This window comes from Phascolarctos cinereus, unplaced genomic scaffold (assembly GCF_003287225.1).
Source record: "Phascolarctos cinereus isolate Bilbo 61053 unplaced genomic scaffold, phaCin_HiC Scaffold_726;HRSCAF=1367, whole genome shotgun sequence".
Classification (NCBI taxonomy): Eukaryota; Metazoa; Chordata; class Mammalia; order Diprotodontia; family Phascolarctidae; genus Phascolarctos; species Phascolarctos cinereus.
Genome location: NW_027556098.1, coordinates 3,728,272 through 3,735,246, shown reverse-complemented (window position 1 = coordinate 3,735,246; position 6,975 = coordinate 3,728,272). Strand labels below are relative to the sequence as shown.

The 6,975-nt window shown below is 36.9% G+C and overlaps 1 pseudogene; it reads left to right on the top strand.

Annotated features, from left to right (window-relative positions):
- The first annotated feature begins 2,106 nt into the window (after nucleotides 1-2,106).
- LOC110222470 (casein kinase II subunit alpha-like) lies at nucleotides 2,107-3,003 on the top strand (annotated as a pseudogene).
- Nucleotides 3,004-6,975: the final 3,972 nt, after the last annotated feature.

The window sequence follows — 6,975 nt, the reverse complement described above, 5'->3', positions numbered from 1 at the left end:
AAGGGGAAGAAGAAAATTTGGAACTCAAAACTTTATAAAAAATGAATGTTAAAAATTGTCTTAACATGTAATTGGAAAAAATAAAATACTATTTAAAAAATAGGGCAATTCCAGAATATGTCCTGCTCTTCACAGAGCCAAACCAAGTGGAGTATCCAATTGGAAATGAAGAGGTGACTGGAAATTCTGAGTTGTCTATAAGAGGGTGCTTTAGGAGGAGAAGAGACTAAGGGTACTGAAAAAGTAGTCTAAAGATCATCTAGTCCAATCTCTTGATTTTCCAGATATAGAAACTGAGACCTAGAGAGATGAAACGGTCTGTCCAAAGTCATAAATCCAGTTAAAGACAGAGTTATAATTAGAAGCCAGGGCTCCAGGGTTAACTTGGTACAAAGAGCATTGGGCTAATTGTCGAGAAGGGGATGTTCTGCAATATTGTATGATGATCAACTGTGAAACACTTAGCTACTCTGATCAAAACAATGTCCAAGACAATTCCAAAAGGACCCATGATGAAAAATACTATCCACTTCCAGAGAAAGAATTGATGAACTGTGAGTGCAAATTGTGCAGCATAACATTTTTCACTTTCTTTTTTGACAAGATGGCTAATATCAAAATATGTCTGCATAAAAAACTAATTAAGAAAGAAGTGCATACTCTAGTCATGATTCTGTTACTAACCACCTCTGTGACCTCAACCAAATGACTCAACTCTGCATAATAAAGGCAAAACAGTTTCCCATATGATCATTACCTAAATCATGATCCCTATGAACGCTCACTCCTCCCACTATGACGTGTATATTTGTGGGAGAGTACATCCTCCACTTATGGGAGAAATGTTCCATTTTAAATGTTACTGTGATATTTCATTAAATACCTTTGCCTTGAACTAATATTACCCTCTGGGGGATGTGGGGAAAAGTAAACACATCACTGGGGTTCAAAAGCTATCATGTTAAGTGGGTGTTGACCCAGAGACTTTGAACCTGGTGTAGCTATTCTAGGAACGTGGTATGGGAGAAAGGGATGCTACTAATTCTAAAAACATAATACCAAGATGCAAATTTTAAAAATGTTTGATGCAAATCATAATACTTGAGGGGAGGGAACACTTTTTGTTCTTTTTTTTTAATATACAAATTATCTTAACCAAACGATTAGAAGCTCTGAGACCACATCATAACTTCCCACTTGTTCTTCATGTCTCTCACCCAACTGAAAGCCTTGGTTTCCTGGCTCTCCCCCCACCTATCCCCAATGTGGTTAATATTTACTAGTGGAATTGCTCAATAAAAATTTATTGTGACCGTTTCTCTAACTTTAGAATGAGTCACATGATAGACATTTTAATGAATGAGTGTTTTTCAAGGAAAACTAGACTATGATGGCAGCACAGTTAAGAAGTATCTTTTCTACAGAAGTCAACAATTGATCCTGTTGGTAGATGCTGTGGTCCTAGCACAAAATACAATACAAAATAATGTATACATTTTGCATACTTTCAGATCTAGAATTAAGAACTAGAATTGCTCTTAAGTGACTTTGCATTAATTTTTTAAAAATAAATTCTTCAAAGGAAACTGAATCTTTTTTTCTCAGTGAAATAAAATTGGGGCATGGTTTGCTTACTGTGTTCCTTCAACACGTTGAAATTTATTTATTCCTATTCTTACAATAGCTTTAATTGAATTGGGACTTTGTATGGTTCTTTTAGAATTATAGAATTGCAAAGGACCTGACTGATCATCTATTGTAACCCCCTCATTGTACAGTTGATGAAACTTAGGTTAGTAGACAGTGTGGAGCATTGGAAAGAGTATTGGATGACTAGAGTCCTTAGTACTAGAGGAAAAAGTCAGAGGGCTTGAGTTTAAGTTGTGATCCTAATTCTCAGTTTCTATATGACCTTAGCAAATCATTTATCTTTTCTTGGTCTGTGTTTAATCAATGTAAAATGATAGAGTTAATATTAGGTTTCTTGACTCCCAGTAAGCTCTTTACAGTATCATGAGTATCCAACTTTAACTTTTCTTTTGCTAATATATGAAAAAAGTTAAACTAATAATGAAGAATAAGATTTACAGAAAATGAGACAACTAAATGTCAGAAAAAAATGTTGAAAATCTAATCAGGTCTGATGCAGATGGGCATGCATTTTGGGCTGCCCAGAGCCTGTCATGAACACCTGCCTTATTTTTGGAACATATAAATAACACAGCCTTCAAAAAATTGTACCAGATGTTAACAGATTATTATACTCAATTTTATATATATGAAATTTTGAAGGCCATGGATTATTGTCATAGTATGGGAATTATGCATAGAGATGTTAAACCTCATAATGTCATGGTCAGTCACAAACACAAAAAGATGTGACCAATAGACTGGGGCTTGGCTGATTTCTATCATCCTGGCCAAGAATACAATTTCCAAATGGCTTCACAGTATTTCAATGGCCCTGAGCTTCTTGTACAATTACAGTTTGGATATGTGGATATGTGGAGCTTGGGTTGTATATTGGGAAGAATGATCTTTTGGAAGGAGTTGGTACAGATAGCAAAGGTGCTGGAGACAGAAAACTTGCATGACTGCATTGACAAGTACAACATTGAACTAGATCCATGTTTCAATGATATTCTGGGTAGGCATTCCCATAAGTGATGGGAGCGTTTTGTTCACAGTGAAAACCAGAATCTGGCCAATCCAAAAGCTCTTGATTTCTTGGACAAACTGCTGTGATATGATCACCAGTCATGACTCACCACAAGAGAGGCCATGGAACACCCTTATTTCTACCCAATTATGAAGGATCAGACTTGAATGGGCACATCCAACAGGCCAAGAGGCAGCACTCCTGTTAGCACCACCAACATGATGTCAGGGATTACTTCAGTGCCAACCCCTTCACCACTTGGACCTCTAGGGGGCTCACCAGTGATGGCTGTCACCAATCCCTTAGGGATGACAGTTCCAGCTACCACAGGCACTCAGCAGTAATGAAGGCCCCCTGATGCCTGAGCAGAGCTGGTCACGGGATCGGGGTCCCACTCTCCATCTCCTCCTTGATGTAGTTGTGCCTAGCAGGGGACATGATAGAATACTTCAGAGGGGCTATGTCTGAACAGTTGCTTGTGGATTTATAGCAGTTCAGTCAGTGCAAAAAAAAATTATTATAGGCTTATTTTTTTCTTTTTTTCCCTCAAACCTTTTGTAATTCAGAGGATTCCCTAACAAATTACCTGCGGATAGAATATTCCATGGATGATTCTCTCCCAACCCAATCCCAATCCCAACTGTTCATCTCAAGCACAATAATAAACCAACCCTTTTCTTGGCTGTTGCATTTAGCTGGAAATCTCTTCCAGTTCCCACCATCACTCCTCCACCAGCCCACACCTTTGAACGGCTGTTGTCTTCATGCCCTTCTCCAGATATTACAAAACTACAGCTTTTCCCGGGAAACAGGAAAGAAGAGGAAGAAGCAAGAGGGCCCAATTCTTCATAGTAATGTACCGGTCACTTTAACACTCAACTCCAGAGGAGCTGGAATCCAGTAGGGTACACTGGCCAAACCAGTGGAACCCAGTCATATAGATGTTGAAAGTTTACCCAAAATATACAAAGTATACATCCTAAAAACCTCCATTCAATATGAATCATGTCTTATTGACCTAATCCTAAATTCAGCTCACTTGCATGTAATTTTAATTAAAAGTTTAGTCTGAAAATCAAACACTTGCCCTCCCTTCTTCCCCCATGCATCTCTAGTCTTCTTACTTTATTCCCCTTCCTGTCAAGGTTCCCATTAGATTTGACTATATTATAGGCAAAATCTTTTTTTTTTTCACATGGCAGATGAGGGTGGGAGAGACAAGGAGAAACCTTTCCTCATTTTTTTATTTGCAATTTTGCATTCAATTTGTTATCTGATATAACCTCTTGCCTTTAAAAAACAACAAAAAATCCCAAAAATATGCCAGAAAATATAGCTATAGGTTATAGATAGTTAGAGGCAGAGCCAATATGGCAGAGTAAAATCAGGAACTCAACTGAGCTCTCCCTCAAACACTTCCACATATTCTTTTAAAAATTACTCTAAACAAAGTCTAGAGCAGCAGAACCCACAAAAATACAGAGGGAAACCAATTTCTAGACTAACAATTTGAAAATTTGTTAGGAAAGGTCTATCACACCTGGGTGAGAGTGGAACACAGTCCAGCACAGGCCACACCAGCACAGCCCTGGCCACAGCACAGCCCCAGCAAACCAGGAGCAGGCCTTAGGAGTGATTGAATCGGCAATGGCAGCTGCTGCTTCCAGAGCTCCCAGCCCACAGAAGGTAAGGGGGTCGAACAACTGATCAGAAGGTGATTACAGGGGACTTTTTGTAGCACTGTGGCAGGACTCCTGCTTTGCCCATACTTGGATCCAAGTCACATTTCTGGGTAGCAGTCCCAGGGCAAGGAGGAGCACTAGCACAGCACAGCCTGTAGCTACAGTGGAGGGGAAAACCTCCTCACAATTCCAGGGCAGAAAAGAGTGCTTGTGATTGCTTACAGACCACAGCACAGGCCAGGAAAGTAGTAAACACCTCTCCTTAGATCATACCACCTTATGATGGATGGCACTGTGATGGAATCCTACTGTGCTATAATAAATAAATGAGCTCTATGATCTTAGAAAAACATAGATAGACTTGCATGAAATAATGCAGAGTAAAATGAGCAGAATCAAGAGAATGTTGTATACAGTAACAGCAATATAGTTTCAAGAACATCTTTGAATAACTCAGTCATTTTGATTATTACAAATACCCCAATTAACTACAAAGGACATATGAAGAAAAATGCTTTCTTCATCCAGAGAAAGAACTGATCAATAGAAGAATGTATGGAATGATTTTACATACATACACACACATACATACATACATACATACATACATACATACATACATATTTGTATCTAATGGTAATAATTTCTAGGCTGGAGGACAGAAGAAAAAAAGAAATTTACATGATAACATTATATATTTAAAAGGAATAACAAGTTGTATATAATAGATTTGCAGTTTCATGTACATTTTTTATTCTATGATATGGAAATGATTGTTTTACTTCTTAAGTTCAGAATAAAATGAATAAAAATTTTTAAAAACTTAAAAAAATCTTTTTTTAGTGCTCTATCTGTCCAGCACTTCATTAAACAAATCAATAGAATAATGATAAAAATATTAACACTGACATAGTCTGAATTATCCAATATAAAAGTATATTTAAAAACAGCTTTTAAAATATTTTCCTCTCTAGAGAAAAAAAAAATTGATCTTTTTTTTAATCTCTTCCTACCTTTAGTCTTTTATATACCACATTTCCCTGATTGATCTCCCCACAAAGAAATTAATTACTTCCTGTAAAAGTCTTATGTCCATTGATGGTGTTAATCTTCACCTAATTCCTTCTATCTTTTTTATTAATCGATACTGGTTTTCACATTTACCATCTGTTTCATTAAATTAAAAAAATTTAATTTAATTTAATTTAAAAAAAAATACTCCCCTTAAAGCCCTGAAGTTCTGTTCTCAGTAAAGCAACTTTGGGGCACAGTTTATTTAGTTAATGCATCCCTTTGAAAATGGAAATTCATTCATTTAACACTTATTTATAACACATTTACTGATTTCTTACTATGTGCAACATACTACACTGGGGAATGAAAGGAAAATTAAAAGAATAAATTGGTCCTGTTCTGAGGGAAATATTTCCCACCCAGCTGCACTCCTCTAAATTTCATCATGTCCCAGAAACCTTTTCATCCTGCAAGATCACATCAGTAAGTATCCTACCACAGGGGCTCCCTTATCCCTTGATTGGAAGGTGGAGGGTACAAATCAGAGAGTCTTTGGTACCTTCTCCCTCTTCTTCTCCCCACCTTTCTCAGCTTCCTTTTGTGTATTATGTTGCCACACTAGACTGTAAGTTCCCTGAGGTCAGAGACTATCTTGTGCCTTTCTTTGTATCCCCAGTACTTAGTAGAGTGCCTGGCAAATAGTAGGTGCTTAATAAATATTTAGTAATTGACAGACTATAAACACCCATTTAATAAAAAGCACTTACTAATTGCATGGCTTCACCACCAGAAAATTGGCCACCAGGTGATGATTTTTTTTTAACCAAGGTGATCTATGAAACAGATTAAAAATATGAGTTAGCCCATGACCTTTGACTTTAACATGGTGAACTGCAGATGGAAATGGAGGCAGAGGGTAATAAGAAGTATATATTTCTTGATTTGTGTAATTAATATAGAGAGGCATGGAAAGCAGAACCAAGAAAACAATATACATAGTAATTACAACAATGCAAATGGAAACAATACACATACAATCAAAAGTAACCGTAACAAAATGATAAAGATCAAATGAGGCTTGAATGAAGAGATTACTCACTCTCAACCTACCCTTTTGTGGAAGTGGGAGGTCCACAGATGTTATATACATTGCATATGTTTTCAGACTTTTTCAATGTATCAGTCGTGCTGACTTTTTTTTCTCTCCAAAACATACTACTTTTCATATGGAATGACTCTCTGGAAGAGGAAGGAGGAGGAATATATGGGATACCATAATGATACAAGAAATAGAAAAATATCAATAAAAATATGTTTTTAAAAATAAATAATTATGTATTTCTTAAACTGTCTTTATATAAGTACTTGAATGCATTTGTGATCTCAAATCTCTAGTATCTAACTCTCTCTAATGATGCCTCTTTAATTCATTCTTCTCCAAACTGCTCTTCTAACTCTCTGGACATTCTCTACCATGCAATAGAAACCTCTTCACCCTGGAAGCTCAATTCACCTTGGACTTCACTAATTGGAAATGTCCTCTGCCCCTTCCACCTCTCCCTCTCATTGGCTGGTTTCTCTCAGAACCTTCATTTTGTGAAGGCTGCCCATACCAGTCAG